The following is a 21,473-nucleotide window of genomic DNA, read 5'->3' on the forward strand; positions in this document are numbered from 1 at the left end:
GCATGCCTTTAATTCCAGCACTTGGGAGGCAGAGGCAGAAGCAGACGAATTTCTGAGTTCAAAGCCAACCTGGTGTACAGAGTGATTTCCAGGACAGCCAGGGCTATATCAGGCCTTCAAAGAAGACCTAATACCTATACTCCTCAAACTATTCTACAAAATAGAAAGAGAAGGTAATCTACCAAATTCAGTCTATGAAGCCACAATTACTTGATCCCGAAACCACACAAAGACCAAACAAAGAAAGAGAACTTCAGATCAATTTCCTTTATGAATAATTCTTGCAAAACGAATCCAAGAACACATCAAACGATCATTCACCATGATCAAGAAGGCTTCATCCCAGGGATGCAGGGGTGGTTCAATATCCGGACATTCATTAACATAATCTACTACATAAACACACTCAAAGAAAAGAACCACATGTTCGTTCGTTTCATTATATGCTGAAAAAGCCCTTAACAAAATTCAATATCCCTTCATGGTAAAAGTCTTAGAAAGATCAGGAATTCAAGGTCCATACCTAAACGTAGTAAAAACAATATACAGCAAACTAGTATCCAATATCAAATTGAATGGAGAGAAACTTGATACAATCCCACTAAAATCGGGACTAGACAAGGCTCTCTCCCTGATAAGTTGATACTAACCTAAAATCTCCAAATAATCAGGATACAATTCACAGACCACATGAAGCTCAGTAAATAGGAGGACCAAAATGTGGATGTTTCAGTTCTTAGGAGAACAAAATACTCACAGGAGCAAATATGGAGATATAGTGTAGAAAATAGACTAAAGGAAAGGCCAACCAGAGACTGTCCTACCTGGGGATGCATTCCATATACAGTTACCAAACCCAGACACAATTGTGGGTGCCAAGAAGTGCATACTGAAAGGAACCTGATATGGCTGTCTCCTGAGATGACCTGCCAGAGCCTTACAAATACAGGAGTGGATGTTAGCAGCCAAGCATTGGACTGAGTGCAGGGTCTCTAATAGAGACGTTAGAGAAGGGACTGAAGGAGTTGAAGGGTTTTGCAACCCCATTTGAAGAACAACATCAAACAACCAGGCACCCCAGAACTCCAGCTGCATATGTAGCAGAGGATGGCCTTGTCATGCATCAATGGAAGCAGATGTCCTTTATCCCATGAAGGCTCAATAGATGCCCCACTGTAGGGGAATCGAGGGTGGGGAGGTGGCAGTGTGTTGTTGGATGGAGGCACACCCTCATAGAAGCAGGGGAAAGGAGGATGTAATAGGGTGTTTTCAGGAGGTAGGGAAACCGGTAAAGGAGATAACATTTGAAATGTAAATAAGGAATATATCAAAAAAAAAAAAAAGAATTCATCTTACTGTTGTCAGAAATATCCTCACTGATTTCCATAATCTCTGTAAGTTTACAATCTCACTAAAAATCGAAAGTAGTTTTACTTATTCCACACATCATCAGCTGTACCACTTGTGGACATATGCCTAAAGGATGTTTCATTCTACCACAAACACACATACTTATTGCTGTTCTATTTATACAAGATAGAAATTAGCAACAATTAAATGCTCCTAAACAGAAAAATGAATAAAGAAAATATAATATATTTATGCAATGGTGTACTAATCAGCCATTTAAAAAAAATACACATCTTGAAATTTGTACCCAAATGGGTGGTACAAGAACAGAATCATCCCTAATATCTTAAACCCACAAGTAGAAATATGTTATATATTTGCTTACATATGGATATTATCCATTAAATAAATGACAACCAACATACAATTCATAAATGTAGAAAGTAGTGGTCCCATCTCATAGATTTGAGTGCTTTTTCACTAGGAAGTGGCACTATTTGAAGGTGTGGCCTCAGTGGAAAAAGTCACTGGTGTAGGTTTGAGATTTCAAATGCTCAAACCAGACTTGGTGTACCCCTCCCTCTTTTTTTTTTTTTTTTGCTGCTTTATGAGTCGAAATGTATAACTCTCTTGACGTCTGCCGAACTGTGCCTGCTTGTGTGAGCACACTAATGGGTATGCTAACATGAAAAGGGAGAGGAAAATCTCAGAAGATCCTAACATAAAGAACTACATCTAATTAATGATGGTTGAAAGAGGTTAGCCTCCCTACCAAGTTGTTCTTGTCTTAGTGAGGGTTACTATTGCTGTTATCAAGCACATCGCCAAAGGCAACTTTGGGGGAAACAGTGTTAATTTCACTCATAATTCCACATAACGTTTCATTATCAAAAGCAGTATGGGCAGTAATTCACACAGGGTAGGAATCTGGAGGCAGGAGCTGATGCATAGACCATAGAGGAGTGCAGATTACTAGATTGCTCCGCTGACATTTTTATAGAGCCTAGAACCACCATCAATCAAGGGATGGCACCACCCAAAATGGTCTGGGCTCTCCCCAACTGATCACTAATTTTAAACTGCCCTATAAGCTTTCATACAGCCCAATCTTATGAGGTTGAAGGACAATTTCTTAATTGAAGGTCCTTTCAGATGACTGTCCTAGCTAGTTTCTTGACTAGCTTGTGTCAAGTAACTAGCTAGGACAGTTATAAAATACCAAATGGCTAACATTAAATTTCCTCAATAGGCCATCCATCTATCTCTATGTCTACCTCTTCTAGCATCTATCTATCTATCTATCTATCTATCTATCTATCTATCTATCTATCTGTCTGTCTGTCTGTCTGTCTGTCTGTCTGTCTGTCTGTCTGTCTATCTATCTATCTATCTATCTATCTATCTATCTATCTATCTATCTATCTATCTATCTATCTATGTGCCTGTCTGTCTGTCTGTCTGTTTATAAGGTTTATAAAGCTATAAACTTGAGAGGAAGTGGAATAGGCTGGGAAAAAAAACACAGTAGGATTTGGTAGGGAAAGGGGAGAATTGATATAATAATATTTTAGTAAAAATTAAAAATTAAAGACAAATAATGTTCTCTGCAGTTGCACACTTGTACTTCCAGCAATGGCAAGATGCTGTCAGGGAAGTCTCCAGTGTACTCTGGCCAGTCCAGGTAGACGTTTTGGAAATCTTCAGGTCCATAAGACACTTGAATCAAAAATTAAGTTCTACTGAATCTGAAGAATGATATCTCAGCTTATAATGTGCTCCCCACAAACATTCACACAAGGTACTCCTGTACTCTCTCTCAAGTAAGTGTATACTATTCCACACAAATATACATAGCAACAGGCACACACATACATTTAAAAAAAATAAAATGAAGACTGATTCAAGTTGTGAATGGGAACAGATATAATGATAATTGTGGGTAACTGATATAGCACATAGATATTGTCCAGCAGTAAAGGAATTTCAAACAGGCAAATAATGTAACAAAAATAGGAACAGTTCCCTAAATCTAAAGAGAAATATACAAATAAAGGTAAATTTTACTAAAGAAATATTTATATTTCACTATAGTTGGGATTTTATAACAAAATTAAAATTGTTTCCTAGTTCACTTTTCAAGTCAAGGAATTTGTCAATATCATAGCAATACCTGCATGTAAATGTTATTTGTTCTTCTACATATAAAAATTCTTTTAGTCATTGGAGAAAAATACAACAAAATTTTGCAGCCATTACTTGTCTAGGAATCATGACATAACTATAAAATATTTTCTTTCAATTGGAGTTGTATTACCTCTTGAAAATTGTGTAAAATCTGATTTAATCATATTCATCACTCCAACAACTCCTCCTAAGTCCACTTCTGCTTCCTGCCCACACGAATTTGCACTTTACACTCTCTCTTTTTTTTTCTCTCTCTCCCCGCTCATCCCTCCCTCCCTCCCACTGTCCGTCCACCATTCAAGTGTAATTAGCTTTGTTCATATATTCTTGAATTTTGATTGGAACACGATTAACTTACCAGGGATTATAATATTTTAAAAATAAAGAAGAAAGAAAGGAAAAAATAGAAATAAAGGAAAGGAAAGAGGGAGGTAGGGAGGGAGGGAAAAAGGGAGGATGGAAGAAACCAAAGAAACAAAGAAACACAGAACAAGGAAATAGAGAAACAAAGAAAGACTCTCTGTTTCCCAGCAAGAACCATTTGCCAATAGCTGCACAGCTAGAGGTAGGTGGGCATGGTACCTGCCTCCCTTCTCCATGCTGAAATTTGATCTAGTTTGAGTTTGAGTATTTCTTGTTAGAGGTATGTTTTGTGAAAACAGAATGAAGTGTTTGGGGGAGGAAGAGAACCAGCATACTGTGGGCAGCAGCATGAGAAAGGACAGTAGTGGAAGAGGATAAACAAGAAAAACTTCATGAAAATTCCTTAAAGAAACACCTATTTTTGGTAGGCTCATTAAAAAAGAATTAGAAAATAAACAAATGCACTTGGCAGGTCAGATGAATCACATGAATATATACAATATTAGATAAAATGTTTGTTTCTTGATGTTGTTTAACATCAACATTTTCTGACTAAATTTTAAGATTCTAATGTACTGTTATGGCAAGTTACACCTTGAGACACAACAATAAATACAGATTTCATAATGGGTAAAGTCAACACACATAAACAATAATTATCTATGGAGCTTTACTGCTTGAGGAATTTTAATGAACTTACTACATCCCTTATCAAATTTCAGTGGGATGAAAGTCTACGAAATTATTTTTAGTCAATCAAAATATGAGCAACTAATTCTATTCTCCATAATCTACTTATATAAGTTTTATCTTTTGCTGTTGAAATGTTTAACCAAACCATCTGTCAGGATAAGTAGGATAAGGTTTTAATTACTTACAGAAATGCAATTATACCATTAATGTTCAGCTAAAATTGATCCCATTCAATTTAATTAGCAATGCAGCTGTGAGTAGAAAGAGACAGGTCTGTTCTGTTAGCCCAAACAAGAAATTATAATGGCTTTGTTTTAGATGTCTGAGTCGTCTTCAGAATTTTGACTCTATCCTATTATTCTTTGAAGTGTGTGTGTGTGTGTAGCTACATGTATCTCTCTGTATATACTTATCTTTGTTTATATTTATTGCATGTATGTAAATATTTAAATGTAAGAACATAACACATTTTCTATATATTCACATGTGTTTGCATTCATATACATGTTTTTATATCTTTAATGTGTTTCTGTGTCTTTGCATGTTATATGTGTGTGTGTGTGTGTTTATTTTCTGTATGTTTACGCAGTACGCACAAGATAATTATGCCCCTGAATGCTAATCCTTTTCTAAATCTCTATAACTGGTTTGCAGTATTCCAAAGCATTTCCTGGATAGGTACTTCAGGTGGAACTCTTTGGGGAAGTGTTTGGGGGAGACTTGGAGACATGCTGAGAATGGGCAGTTTAAAGTAACTTCTGGGTCATGGCCACCTGAGGTAGGAAGCTAGCATTGATAAGTGATGGCATGCAACCTACATTGAAACACTCAGGAGCATTCGTCAATGCTTCTGTATAATAAAGAAACCCAAGTGCATCTACTAATTATTTTTCTTTGATCCCATGAACACTTGTATTTTCTAAATGGGGGTATTTTAATGTTATTGTTAAGAATGAAAGAAACAGATTAACAGTATCAGATGTGTGAGATTTTCTTATCACATACCACACAGTTGCTGCAGTAACATGTGCACAAGCAGAACCACACAGAGAAAAACCTGGCACAGTAGGAAAATCGACTAGAATTGCTCTGATTTCCAAATATGAAATCAAATTACTGGGCAGCATAATGAGGTTCTAAGAACATGGATTCTGAGTCAGCTGAGAATGATTGATCAATCATCTGACACTGGGTGGCAGGAATATCAGGAGTTTAAGGCCAAGCTGGGTTACCTTGTAATCTGTGAAAAATGTGAGCAAATTGTATCTGAATAAAGTAAATACTGAAAGTAAGTCTGACATAGAGAGGAAAGAATAGGAATACATGTCATGGAGTAATTATAAAGATGAAAGGATTCCTCCTCCTCTGGCTCTTCCTCATCCTCCCCATACCTCTTGTACCTACTTCTCCTTTAGAAAGAAAATATCTTACTACACACCTATAGATGAGGCTACCCTAGAACTCATGGTGTTTCTTTGTGAAACTCACCAATAAGGGAAATGTAAGCATAGGTGCATCACCAAACTCCATAAATTTTAAAAAATTGAATTAGATTTCTTTGACAAGCATTATGAACTTATAATTTAATTTTACAAATATTTTATATATGTAAAATAATTATATGTATTTAAAATATTTGAAATATATAGATTTATAAAAATGTAAAAAAAGGGAACAAATTAAATGAATTTATTATGACATTGTAGCCAAATCATAGAAAGTGAGGACTGTCATATAATGGTAAAACCTTTCAGAGGTTAAAACCTTGTCAAATACTTTATTTCTTTGAATAATTGCAATTTAGTAGTGACATGGATATTGTTATAGAACTATGAGTAACTTTAATGCCTAGAAGAAAACGGTTTAGAAACAAGAATAATTAAACTAAAAATCATTCAAAGAATACAATCACATGTACACTATAAGATTAACCTAAAAGTAGGTACAAAACATGTGTCATCCTTTAAAATGACCTAATTCTGATCAATAGCTAGTGAAAAAATCAATTAATACTGATTACAGTATCCACCATAGAATCATATGCTTCTAGTCTCACTACTTGGACAGTGGAGGCAGAAGAATCATCTCAAAACCAACTTTAATACAAAGGAAATTTTCAACCATTAAAGTGCATGAGGCCCTCCAAAAAATGTCAAGAAAAAGAAGGAGGCGACAACATGGATAAAGGAAGGAGAAAAGGGAGGAAGAAATGGAGAAAGGAACAAAATATAACAGTTGATACCAAACCTGTTACCAATATTCCAATTCATGGTTCCCAAGTACCATTCCTTTTGGAGGATCCAAGGTTTCATAGGAAAGTGGCTGGTTCCATGTCACTAGCAGGAAACTTCCAATAAACTTACCCACTTGCTATATCAAAAATAAACACAATATCCATGTCTAGTATGATTGTAATTCAGGGGCTATCATTAAAACTTGACAAATCAGAATTAGAGCACAAAGAGATGGGCAAAACAGGACTGCCATGCACGACAATCTATGAAAGGATATGATTGAATCTGTGAGTTTACAAATATACTTTCAAACATCAATGAAACAATATGAGCTGGCAAATGGGAAAGAAAAGTACTACAATACACATTTTACTTCTGAAATAAAAAGTTATCTTAAGTTATAAAAAGAGAAATTTGTTGTTCATTAAAGAATTTTGTTACAAATCATATCAATTGACTTTTCAATCTGTTAGGCTCAAATTCTAAGATGCAATATATCTGTGTAGGTGATTTATTTTCATATATATGAACAATAAAGACAGATGAAAAATCAGTACCTTTCTTAACATTTGCCACAGTTTCATTTGGTAAACAGTGCAAAGGATTTCTAAGAGTTAATTCTAAGAAAGTTTGAAGAATGTTAATGCTGAAATTTTTATCTTATAATATCATATTTGTAATAAAATCCAATTAACAAAGCTGCCAAGATAGTTTAGCCTTTCAAGAACTTGCCACATATGTCTGTCATCCTGAATTAGTTCTCTGGGACCTATATACATATGTAAGGAGAGAATTAACACCATAAAGTTGCCCTCTGAGAGCCATCCACATGCTGTGGCATAAGTGGCCACATATACATATAATGCACAGAATCAGTAATAGAAGTCCCAAATTAATGCACTCTGCTCTGATATCACAAATTGTAGTGAAATATTTTTGTTCTCCTTTTATGGGTTTTGAAAATTTCATACATGAGTGCTGCAGTTACATCATTCATACCCTTGTCTTTTATTATGCAACTCCTCAACTTCTCTCTTCTCTCTTCTTCTTCTTCTTCTTCTTCTTCTTCTTCTTCTCCTTCTCCTTCTCCTTCTCCTTCTCCTTCTCCTTCTCCTTCTCCTTCTCCTTCTCCTTCTCCTTCTTCTTCTTCTTCTTCTTCTTCTTCTTCTTCTTCTTCTTCTTCTTCTTCTTCCTCTTTTTTCTATATATGTATACATATATATGCATATAACCTATTGAGTATATTAAATATGGTTCATATGACTATTAATTTTTATTGATAATATAATTTTTGAAATTGAATTACCTATCAGGATTATTTCTTTTTATCATGAATAAGGCTTACTCTTCCAGGTTAAGGCAAAGCACATGAGTCCTCTTTTCCTTTCATCACTCTTGTTATCCCTGGAAACATGATATAACATAATGGGTACAACTGTAGTTATTACATTGTCCTGAAATTAAACACAATCCTGTCCAATTTTCTGAAAAGACTATCATTTGGCTTATATTTGCCTCCCTATTGCTGGAACAATAACTAATTTTTCCTAATAATTTCTTCTTTATAACTGTTGTTAATAATGAAGAATTGTTCATAATGAAAGCACATGTTTATATTTTATTTCAGTGATGGTTGCACATTCATAGTCTCTTTTACCTGGTTCCAAATCTATCATCACTGCTCAGAGAGAGAGAGAGAGAGAGACAGAGAGAGAGACAGAGAGAGACAGAGAGAGAGAGAGAGAGAGAGAGAGAGAGAGAGACAGAGAGAGACAGAGAGACAGAGAGAGAGAGAGAGAGACAGAGAGAGAGACAGAGAGAGAGACAGAGAGAGAGACAGAGAGAGAGACAGAGAGAGAGAGAGACAGAGAGAGAGAAGTGAAGAAAAGATGAACAGCTTTTTTGGATGCCTAAGCTTGAATAGGAAGAATTTACTTATCTAATACTAACTATATTTCAGTTCCCCTACATGCTTAAGCAGGGGGGAGGGGACAAGGATAAAGAACAGCATATGCCCAATATTACTGCTGTTTGAGACTCTGCCAACTCTTCATTGCTGTCTTTTCATTTGCACATTTGTGTTATTTGCACATCTGGTGTCTTTGACATTTATGAAGTGACCTCCTTTTCCTTTCTTCCACATAAACACACCCACTGCAGGAATTGAACAATCATACATAGAATGAATGCAGAATATTATATTTAATGTACCATCTTTTATGAGAATATGCTAACATAATGATAGAGGGTTGATGCATGTAATCTATAATTAATACAAAGTGACTGTCATGTAGGAGAAAATGGTTTTTTCTACAAAAATATAAGTGCAGTCATGGAAACGGCTATAGCTCTTTGATTATAATTTTTCAACCTCACTGGGGTTCTGCAGCTAGCTATTAAAGTGCTAGTGGTCTCTGGTGGAGTGGTCTCCTATCCAATTAAACTTTCACAAGTCTATCCAGGAGACACACTTTAGGTTGTCAATGATGTTGTGGGATACCACTGTGCTCCATTAAATCATGTCAAACACCTGCATTTCTAATAGAACATAATGCTGTAAGATGCATTTCGCATATATAATCTGGTGAGAGATTTTTCTTTCTTGATTTTTAAGATTTATAATTACCAAACATATAACACTTTGTAAATATATCAGATAAGGTTATTTGATTTCTAGTGCTTTTCAGAATTCTGTCACTATAGTAATTTGTCTCCCATGAATAAGTAATTCATATGCAGGGCTGGAGAGATTGCTCAGCCATTAAAGGCTAGGCTCACAACCAAAAATATAAGAGAAATTAATATGCAGAAGTCAGGAAGAAAATAAACAACAAATGTATGGAACCATAAATAAATGTGTAGAAGTTAAATTCAATGAACAAAGTATTTAACTTTATATTTTGGACAAGTTATTAAATCTGAGAAAGACCAACATGTTTATATTCAAATATTTGGTGATTTTGTGTTATGGGCTTATTTCACTGTGTTACAATCTACATTGCAGATTTGGACATGTCACCCAATTTGTGAATGTGTGAAGAGAAGATGATTTCAAAATACCCAGATACTATATAATCTTTTCTGAGATACTAATCACATATTTCTTATATAAAAGATTTAAGATCCATGAATTCAGGGTGCTAGTTTTACTTATCAGCTTGATAAGTAATGTTCTAGATCTGATGGCCTGTAGGAAGATCTGTTAAGGATTTACCTGGTTTCATTAACTGATGTGAAAATATACAGCACATGGGAGGGGGGGGTGACACCATTCCTTAAAGAAGAAACGGACTGTGTAAGTATAAAGAACCTTATTCACTGAAAAATATCTATCTTCATCTCAGACTTTAAAGACAGCAGCATCCCTCTCCTAATAACCGTGACGGACTTCATAATAATGATTACTCTACACAGCTTCGGTACATGTTTCCTCCAGAACCAAAGCAGAACCAGTGGGAAAATGCTAAGAGAAATGACCCATCATTCAGACAGCCTCACTCTACTACACAGCTTTTATGTTTTTCAAGCAAAAACTATCTTTGAGGAATCATTCTCATCAATAGTGTCAGGGGTTGACTCTCTCCCATGGCATGGGTCTCAATTTGGGGCAATCGTTGGTTAGATGTTCCCTTGGTCTCTGTTCCATCTTTATTCCTCCTCATCTTGTAGACAAGACAAATTTTGGCTGAAGGTTTAGTGGGTGGATTGGTGTCCTTTTCCTCTAGAAGTCCTGCCTGGCTACAGGAGGTGAGCCAATCTGTCATTCTATCCCTCTCTGGTAGAAATCTCAATGAGATTCATCCCCTTAGGCTCCCATATCCTCCCCTATATTAGGTTTCCAGCTAGTCAGGAGATTGGCCCCCACTAATTTCAATTCTCACTCCCAGCCCTTGCCTGCCTCCATCTTGCCACCTCTGATGACCATCCCCATGCCCCACCTCACCCTGTCTCCTACCCGTTTCCCTCTCTCCAGCCACATCTGATGACTGTTTAGTGTGTCTCCTTCTGAGTGAGGTTTTGACATCTTCCTTGGGACCTCCTTATTATGTAGTCTTTGGTTTTCTTTTTCTTTTCTTTCGTTTCTTTTCTTTCTTTTTTTTTTTCACTTTATAGCTAATATCCAATTATAAGTGAGTGCATACCATATGTGTCCTTCTGACTCTGAGTTACTTCATTCAGAATCATATTCTCAAGTTCCATCTATTTCTGTGCAAAATTCATAATGACTTTTTTTGATATGCTTGTAGACAGGAACGTAGTTTGTCTGTCTCATGATAGGTTTCATAGAAAATTGAAATATTAAAATATATAGGTAAATAAAAGGAACTAGGAAAAGGTCACATTGTATTTTGTGTGTTATCTCAGACACAGAAAGAGAAACACATGTGTTCACTCATGTGCATACCTTAGCTTTAAACTAGAGCATAAGTAGAAGACAGGGAATTAGTGCAAATCCATTGTTAGGATGGCAAAGGCATTAACTAAGGGGCAATAATAGATTGTAGGTAAAATGAAGTTAGAAATGTGGAATACTGGAGTGGAAAAGCTTAAGGAGGAAGGACATAGCAGGACAAAGAAACTACGGAGATTAGCCTAAAAGAAGAGTACATGAAAAGTCACAAGGAAACCTATAATTTCACAACCCAGTTAAAAATATAATATGATGAATAATAGAATGGGTGTGATAAGTATAGGGGGGATAATGAGCTTCAGTGAATGGAGATGTGGAATAGGAGCAAGAGCGAGAGTGAAGCAAAACTCTGGCTAGATGAAAAAAGCTTGTAAAATCTCACAGGTTATTAAATTTATTTGCATGAATATTTCTTTAGTTGTGTGAGTCTCCTGATAGGAGACCTTGGACTCTATTATATTCTCAAAAATACTTTAGTACCCAACAATAAGAATTAAAATTGTTAAGTTTAAAAGATTACACATTATTCAAAATAATTGTCAATTTTTTTTCTCAGCAAAAGAGTTAGTTTGGTAGTTGCTTCTGTATTCTGTGACAGGACCATAAATATCACATGCTCCTATTTTAGTAGTTATAATTTGATGTTCTCTAGTGATCCATATCTATGTATTAACTTATATGTCTTTTTTATTACATATTTTCTTTATTTATATTTCAAATGTTATCCCCTTTCCTAGTTTCCCCTCCATAACTTAGATGTCTTACATTCTAATTCCAATTTACTTTGAGCCTTGGAAAATGGCTCCTTTTATTGATGCAATTACTCATTAAAATTAATGTCATCTCTATTCTATTTAACTCTACATTCTAATCAAAATAATTTCATAATACATAAAGTTTATGATTTACATCCATATCTAAGCTTACAACTGTCAACATCTCTCTAATAAAACGTTAAGAATAAAATTTAAATATCATTCTACTAAATTAGGAATTCTATGTCATCTTTAACTTCTGTAGAGAGAGTTCTTAATTACAGAGGAATGCCCACATTCAAATGCCCACATTCACTGAATATGTCATGGGCATATGTTGCTGCTGCAGTGAAGACTGGATGTTGTTTTTTAACTGAATAAATAATAACACAATCTTAAATATCCAATCTTATGTACAGTAGCATCAATTCCACTAAAAAGTCCTTCACAAATGTAGTAAACATTTCATTCATCTAGAGTTGGTAAATAATTTCAAGGTGTCTCTGAATTTAACTCTTTAAACTATAAAATCACAAAGAAGGGTCTCTTCCACAAGTAACTACATAAGCATAAAAAGTTATTTATGTAAGTTATAGCTTTCTTTAATTTTAATTTCTTAGTATAAAAATATAAAAATGGCTTCCCTCATTTGAAAATAAACAGGTATTCTCCACCCCCCAAAATAAGATTAAATAAAACAAACAAACAAACCTGAATAGAAGAAACCAAACATGGTGGCTTACGCCTTTAATCCCAGCACTTGGGAGGCAGAGGAAGGCGAATTTCTGAGTTTGAGGCCAGCCTGGTCTATGAAGTGAGTTCCAGGACAGCCAGGGCTACACAGAGAAACCCTGTCTCAAAAAAAAAAAAAAAAAAAAAAAAAAAAAAAAAAAAAAAAAAAAAAAAGAGAGAGAAACCAAATAAATCGACTATAACTAGTATCAAGTTGACATAAAGCTAGCCAACAAAGCTTTCAATAAAGTATTTTAAATATGAAATGCATTTCTCAAGTTCTGAAAAGAAGTGTCCATTGAACGTCATTCAGGTCAACAAAAGATAACTGTTCCAGAAGAACTTTTTAAACTGATTACTTTTTACTTATCTATCGTAGTCACCATACGTTCTTATGAACAAGCTTCAAATTTTCATTTTTTTTATTGGTTATTTTCTTTATTTACATTTCAAATGTTGTTCCCCTTCCCTGTGTCCCTCTGCAAATTTGCCATCCCAACCATCCTGCCCACTCCTCTATGGGAGTTCTCTCTCCCTCTTCACTGTTCTAGGATCCCCCTACCCTGGGACATCAAGTCTCCACAAGACCAAGAGCCCCATTGATGCCAGATAAGACAATCCTCTGATGCATAAGCAGCTGGAGCCACGGGTTCCTCCATATGTACTTTTTGGTTGGTGGTTTAGTCCCTGGGGACTATGGGGGTCTGGTAAGTTGATACTGTTGTTCTTCCTATGGGGTTGCAATCCCCTTCAGCTCCTTCAGTCCTTCACCTAACTCTACCATTGGGGTCCCTGTGCTCAGTCCCATGGTTGGCTGTGAAAATCCTATTCTGTATTGGTCAGGCACTGGCAGAGTCTCTCAGGAGACAGCTATACCAGGTCTTTTCATCAAGCACTTCTTGCCATCAGCAATAGTATTTGGGTTTAATGTCTGCAAATGGGATGGATCCCTAGGTAGGGGGCTATCTCTGGATGGTCTTTCTTTCAGTCTCTGCTTCACTCTTTGTCCCTGCATTTCCTTTAGACAGGGACAATTTTGGGTTAAAATGTTTAAGATGATTAGGTGGCCCCATCTCTCAAAAGAGGGTCGTTCCTATCCCTTAAATGTGGTCTCTACAGGTTCTGTCTCCCCCTTGGGTATTTTGGCTAATGTCATCCCCATTTGGGTCCAAGGAACCTCTTGCTTCCCTAGCATCAGGGACTTTCTAATGGTTACTCCCAGCTACCCATCCCTCACTGCTATATCTCTATTCAATTTCCTGACCCTCTATACTTTTCCCATTTCCTCCTCAACCTGATCCTGCTCCATCTTTTCTCCTCCCTCTCCTCTCTCCCTCCCAGATTCCTCCCTTCCTCTACTTCCTGGAATTATTTTCTTCCCCCTTCTGAGTAGGAATGAAGCATTCACACTTAGTTCTTTCTTCTTTTTGAGCTACATATGTGGTGCCGAAACCCGCGAGCTACTACATCATGGGGAAGGAGCGGTTAATGAAGTGTTCCCGGAAAACAGACTGTTGAGAAGGATCCGGTGTGGATTCAGAACTCTTCAGCTGGGGAACTGTGGTAATGAAGTGTTCCCACAAAACAGACTGTTGAGAAGGATCCGGCGTGGGTTCAGAACTCTTCAGCTGGGGAACGGATGCGCGTTCGTTACAGCTTTACAAGGTATGTCTGGTCTTGAACTTTCTCTAGTGTTAAAAGCCCTTTTATTTCTTTTCATATGTCAACAAGTGGTTAAGGCAGGGTGGAGAATTCTGGACAAAATTCAAGACAGTCTATCAGAAGTAAAGCGGGGAGAGAGAGCAGGAAAAAAGAGAAAGCATGGCGCGCCAAATAAGTATACAGGCCTTTCCACGGGTCTTGAACCCAAGGAAAAGTTAATGTCAGGGAAGAATACCTGGGGAGAGATTAGAAGGAAAGAGGAGAAAAAACAAAGGAAAAAAGAAAAGTTAATGTCAGGGAAAAATACCTGGGGAGAGATTAGAAGGAAAGAGGAGAAAAGAGATGAGTTTAAAGAGCCAGTTCTTAGTAGCTGTAAATCAGACGAAAAAATTAGCCCTTCTGAGAAAACAGACTTGGAGGAGGGAGCAGCTCGTTATGAGAGAGAAATGCGAGCTTATAGGTCAAGAAAAAAGCCAAAAGCAGCTGGCAAAGGCCAGCTTGCTGCTTGGCCTCAAGGTCATAGTGCACCTCCGCCCTATGCGAGCCCCCTCCCTGCGTAGTGCGGCAGCCCTGTGCAGAGAGGCAGTGCGCGGACTCGTTCATTTCAAGAGAGGCACAAAGGAAGATACAACAGGCATTTCCGGTCTTTGAAGGAGCTGAGGGTGGGTGTGTTCACGCTCCGGTAGATTATACACAGATTAAAGAGCTTACCGAATCGGTTCGTAAATATGGAGCCAATGCTAATTTCACCTTGGTGCAGTTAGGCAGGCTTGCTGGCGAGGCATTAACTCCTGCCGATTGGCAAATGATTGCAAAAGCCGTTCTCCCCAGTGCGGGCAAATATATGGAATGGAGAGCTCTATGGCAAGAGGCTGCACAAACGCAGGCCCGAGCAAATGCTGCGGCTTTGACTCCAGAGCAGAGAGATTGGACCTTTGACCTGTTAACGGGTCAGGGAGCTTATACCGCTGATCAAACAAATTATCACTGGGGAGCTTATGCCCAAATTTCCTCCACGGCTATTAAGGCCTGGAAGGTGCTCTCCCGAACAAGTGAAGCCACTGGACAATTAACAAAGATACAGCGGCTGAACGTCATTGTTCAGAGCCAGATAGGCCCAAAGAAATGGTTAAATGGAAAGATGTTTTAAGTAACAAATGGAAAGGCCCGGATCCTATTTTGATAAGATCCAGGGGAGCTGTTTGTGTTTTTCCACAGAATGAAGACAACCCATTTTGGATACCAGAAAGACTCACCCGAAAAATCCAGACTGACCAAGGGAATACTGATGTCCCTCGTCTTGGTGATGTCCAGTGCGATAACAACAAAGGGAGAGCAGCGTTGGGAGATACAGAATTGAACGGCTAAATTTGAACAGACCCTTTGAAAATTGAGACTTGCCCCACGCACTTGGTTCTGTCCCTGACCTAAGGACTATCTTTTCAACATTTTCCTTCTTTAAAGAATGGGTGGGGGTGGAATTATTTGGAGCTGTTCTTTGCTATGGATTAGTGTTGCTTCTTTGATTGGTCTGTAAGCTTAAGGCCCAAATTAGGAGAGACATGGTGGTTATTTCCCAGGCGCTTGCAGCACTAGAACATGGTGCTTCCCCTGATATATGATTATCTATGCTTAAGCAATAGGTCGCTGGCCACTCAGCTCTTGCACCCCACGAGGCTAGTCTCATTGCACGGGATAGAGTGAGTGTGCTTCAGCAGCCCGAGAGAGTTGCACGGCTAAGCACTGCAATAGAAGGGCTCTGTGGCATTTATGAGCCTATTCTAGGGAGACATGTCATCTTTCAAGAAGGTTGAGTGTCCAAGTGTCCTTCCCCCAGGAAAAACGACACGGGAGCAGACCAAGACCCCTTCGGGTGATGAGCCTGGGAGGAGGTTTTGTGTAAAGCCCCTATTTTACACACTGGGGATTTGACCTCTATCTCCACTCTCATTATTATGGGTGGCCTATTGCTCTTAAATAAAAGAAAAGGGGGAGATGTAAGGAGCCGTCCTCACATTCGCCATTATAAGATGGCACTGACACCTGTGTTCTAAGTAGTAAACAAACCATCTGCACATGCGCTGGGGTAGTTTCCCGCCCCATGTGCTCTGCCTTTCCCGTGATGACAACTCTGGCTGATGGGCTGCAGCCAATCAGGGAGTGACACGTCCGAGGCGGAGGACAGTCCTCCATAAAAGGGAGGGGGCTCCGCCATCTCTCTCTCTCTCTCTCTCTGGCTCTCTTCTCCACTAGCTCCTGATGGGGTAAGCAATAAAGCTTGTGCCGCAGAAGATTCCGGTTGCCCTGAGTGTGTTCTTACCAGGGGGAACAAAAGCGGCGGGCAACACATATGGTTTGTAAGTTGTATCGTGGATATTTTGAGCTTTATGTCTAATATCCACTTATCATTGAGAGTATACCATGTGTGTTCTTTTGTGACTGGGTTACCTCACTCAGGATATTTTCTAGTTCTATCCATTTGCTTTCTAATTTTATGTAGTCGTTTTTACTACTCCATTGTGTAAATGTACCACATTTTCTGTATCCATTCTTCTGTTGAGGGACATTTTGGGTTGTTTGCAGCTTCTGACTATTATAAAAGCTACTATGAACTTAGTGGAGTATGTGTCATTGTTGCTAGTTGGAGCATCTTTTCGGTATATGCCCCGTAGTGGTATAGCTGGGTCTTCAGGTAGTACTATGTCCAATTTTCTGAGGAACAGCCCACTGAATTCCAGAGTGGTTGTACCAGCTTGTCATCTCACCAGCAAAGGAGGAGTGTTTCTCTTTCTCCACATACTCACCAGCATCTGCTGTCACCTGAGTTATTGATCTTAGCCATTCTGACTAGTTTGAGGGAGAATCTCAGGGTCATTTTGATTTCTGTTGTCCTGGTGACTAAGGATGTTGAATATTTCTTTAGGTGCTTCTCAGTCAATCAAGATTCTTCAGTTGAGAAATCTTTTTGTTTGTTTGTTTGTTTGTTTGTTTGTTTGTTTGTTTTTCTTTAGCTCTATACCCCATTTTTAATAGGGTGATTTGGTTCTCTGGAGTCTAACTTCTTGAGTTCATTGTATACATTGAATATTAGCCCTCTATGGGATGCAGGATTGATAAAGATCTGTCAGCTGCTATTTTACCTTACTGACAGTGTCCCTTTTCCTTACAGAAGCTCTTCAATTTTATCAGGTCCCATTTGCCAATAGTTTATCTTAGAGTCTGAACCATTGGTGTTCTGTTCAAGAAATGTTCTCCTCTGCCTGCTAGAGACTCTTTTCCACTTTCTCTTCTATTAGATTCAATGTATCTGGTTTTATGAGGAGTTACTTGAGCCACTTGTATTTGATCTTTGTACAAGGAGCTTACTAGTGGTCTTTTAAGAAGGATTTCCATGATTCAAAATCTGAGATGTACAATGATTTATCAAGTGTGATAAACAACTATGTTAAACTTACTATATAACCATCTGTTGGGTGTCATTAAGAGTAGAGTTGAATATTTCAAACAATAAAATATGAGAAATCTAGTAATTCTAAAGGTAGGCTAGCTACAAAGTATATCTCTAGCCAAGCAAATGAAAAACGTGTATAACAAAAACTTCAAGTCATTGAAGAAAGATATTCAAAAATATATCAGAAGTTAGAAATATATCACATTCTCATACATCACGAGGAATAATTGAGTTAACATGGCTATTCTATCAAAAGAAATCTGCAGCGCCAATGTAATACCCATAAAAATGCCAACACGATTCTTGACAAAAATTCAAAGGACAATTTTCATACTCATATTGAAACACACACACAGACATAAACACATCACACACACATCACACACACACACACACACACACACACACACACACCCCAGAAACAGACTATCTAAAACAATCCTGAAGAATAAAAATCTGCTAGCAGCATCACCATTCCTTAATTTCAAGTTGTAGTACAAAGATGTAGTAACAGAAATACAGTATTAGAACACAAGCAGGCACTTACTTGTTCAATGGAATTGAATTTACGACTGATACATAATTCACACACTTATGGATACCTAGTTCTATATAGAGTATAAATACTTACTGGGAAAAACAAAAACAAAAACAAAAACATATCTTTAGCACATGGTGCTTGTCAAACTGGATGGCTTCTTCTAAAAGATTCCAAGTAGATTCTTGCTTAACACAGCATACACAAAAAAATGTCTAAGTGGGTCAAAATCCTCAGCTTACACTTAGCCATACACTTAACCTGATAGACTGGAAAGTGATGAAGAGCCTTGAATTTAATGGCACTGGAAAGATGTTTTGTACAGGAAACCATTCATACAGACACTAAGATGAAAAAAAAATGAATAAATGTGACCTAATAAAACAGAGAAGCATCTTCATTGCAAAGGACACCATCATTTGGATAAAGCATTACCCTGCAGAGTGGGAAAGACTTTTACCAAGTATACATCTGACAGAATGATATCCAAAATGTATGATGACCACAAGGAAATAGGTATAAAGCAGGCAAATTACCCAACAAAAGGGGCTTACAGATTCAAACAACATCCTCAACTGAGGAAACCCCAATGTCTGAGAAACAGTTTTTTTTTTAAATGTTCAAGACTCATAGATATCATGGAAATACAAATCAACACTATTTTAAAATTTCGTCTTACAGCTGTCAGAATGACTAAGATCAACAAAATAAGTGAAATTCCGTGTTGGCAAGCATAGGGAATAAAATAAAATCTCATCCATTGCTGGTGGGAGTGTGAACCTATATACTCATTATAGAAATCAGTGTAACAGTTCTTCCGTAAGATGGAAATTGATGTACTTCAAGATCCAGCACAGCAGTGGTGTGACTGGATAACACTGTGGATTTATTTCTAATATTTTGATGAATCTACACACTGTTTTTGATAATAGACATACATTTTTTTTTTATTCTCATCAATCAGTGTTTACCTTCTACATTATCCAAACCAGATTTTTTCACCATTTTTCTTAATTTAAATTTACACTTTCTAAACAGGGTAAGTTGATATAGCAAGGTAGTTTTAATCTACATTTCTCTGATGGCTAAATATTTTAAACACATTGAAAATATTTCTCAGATGTATATATTTCATCCTTTAGAAACTCTCTGCTTAGATTTATAACCCAATTTTTAAAAATTAATTCATTTTTTACATTCCATATTTCATTCCCTGCCCCTACCTCATCAACCCTCCAACTGATCCACATGGGTGCCTCCAACCCCCACCCCACCTTGCCTCTAAACTCCCTGGGGCCTCCAGTCTCTTGAGGGTTAGGTGCATCACCTCTGAATGAACATAAACCTGGAAGTCCTCTACTGTATGTGTGTTGGGGGCCTCATATCAGCTAGTGTATGCTGTCTATTTGGTGATCCAGTGTTTGACATATCTCAGGGGTCCAGATTGAGATCGCTGGTCCTCTTACAGGATCGCCCTTAACGTCAGCTTCTTTCAGCCTTCCATAATACAACAACAGGGGTCAGCTACTTCTGTCCATGGGTTTGGTGCAAATATCTGCATCTGACTCTTTCAGCTGTTTGTTGGGTCTTTCAGAGGGCAGTTATACCCAAGATACAGTCCACAAACTCAAAAAGGTCAACAAGCTGAAGTGCCCAAGTGAGGATGCCTCAGTCCCACTTGGGAGAGAGAAGAAAGCAAACACAAGTGGGGAGTGAGGGAAGGACCTGGGAGAGAAAGTGGAAAGGGGGAGGGAGTGGGTGGGAAAGGGGAACCTGATCTGGTATTGGAAGAGGGAAAAGGACTGAAGCCCCGAGGGTTGGCAGGAAGAACGGACACAGGCAACCTCAGGAAATAGGAGGTTGTTAGACCCTCCAGAATGCACCAGAGACCTGAGAGGTAAGAGACTCACAGGAATCAAAGGGAGGGACCTTAAGTGAAATGCCTCAAAATAGGGAGAAGGAACTTATATAGTCCACCTCCAGCAGGAAGACAGGGCATCAAGTGAGGGATGGGGTTGCCATCTCACAGTCACATCTCTGACTCATAATTGTTACTGTCTGAAAGAATTACAGGGATAGGAATGGAGAAGAGCCTGAGGGGAAAAAGGTCCAGTAACAAGGCCAAAGAGGAATTTATCTGAAGGGGAGGTCCCAAGGCCTCACACTATTACTGAGGCTATGGAGTACTCAAAAAAAGGGACCTATTATACCCCAATTTTAATTGGGTTGTTTTCTTCATTTTTCTTATTGTTTGTGTCTTATTGATTCTAATATCCTGTATGAAGTATAATTAGTAAAAAAAATTTTTCCAATTCTATATTCTGTCTCTTTGACTTAATAATGGTTTGTTTTTCTATACAGAAGCTTTTAAATTTCATAAAGTCCTATTTATTCCTTCTAATGGTAATGTCTGTACTACCACGTTCCTCTTTGGAAAGTCTTTCTCAGGGCCAAACAGTTCAGAAATATTCCTATTTTCTCATGAATCAGACTCAGAGCATCAGATAAAATGTTAAAGTCTTTGATAAATTTGAAGCTGAATGTTGTGCAGCATGAGAGATGATGATCAAATTTCATTTTTTAAGTAGTTCACCATTTCATGAAGATGTTCTCCTTCTCTAATTTGTACTGTTAGTCTCATTGCCAAAAGTTATGGAAGTTTAATAGTTGGAGCTTATATAAGGATCCTCATTTTTAATGCATTGATCCATGTCTCTCAGTTTTTGAGAGCTTTATGTTGTTTTTATTACTATAGTTGAACTATAATTTAAAATCTGTGGTAGTGATATATCAGTAATATTTTTATTTTTCAGATTGCTTTGGATATCCTAGGTCTTTTGTGTTTCCATGTGAAATTTATTTCATTATAATTTCTGTACATTATTAAGTTGAAATTTTTATCAGAAGAGCAATGAATCTGTAGATTGCTTTTGGTTGAATAACCACTTTCACAATATTAATCTTATCAATGCATGAGCATGGGAAATCTCTCTATCTCTGTATATCCTTCATGGCCTTTTTCCTCCCCTAGGTATATTGAAGTAGATATTGTAAAGAACTTTTAATCCAGCAACGTGGTTTCCCTGGCAAGGAATCTCAT

Source organism: Mus caroli, unplaced genomic scaffold (assembly GCF_978045245.1).
Source record: "Mus caroli unplaced genomic scaffold, Mus_caroli_1 scaffold_14, whole genome shotgun sequence".
Taxonomy (NCBI): Eukaryota; Metazoa; Chordata; class Mammalia; order Rodentia; family Muridae; genus Mus; species Mus caroli.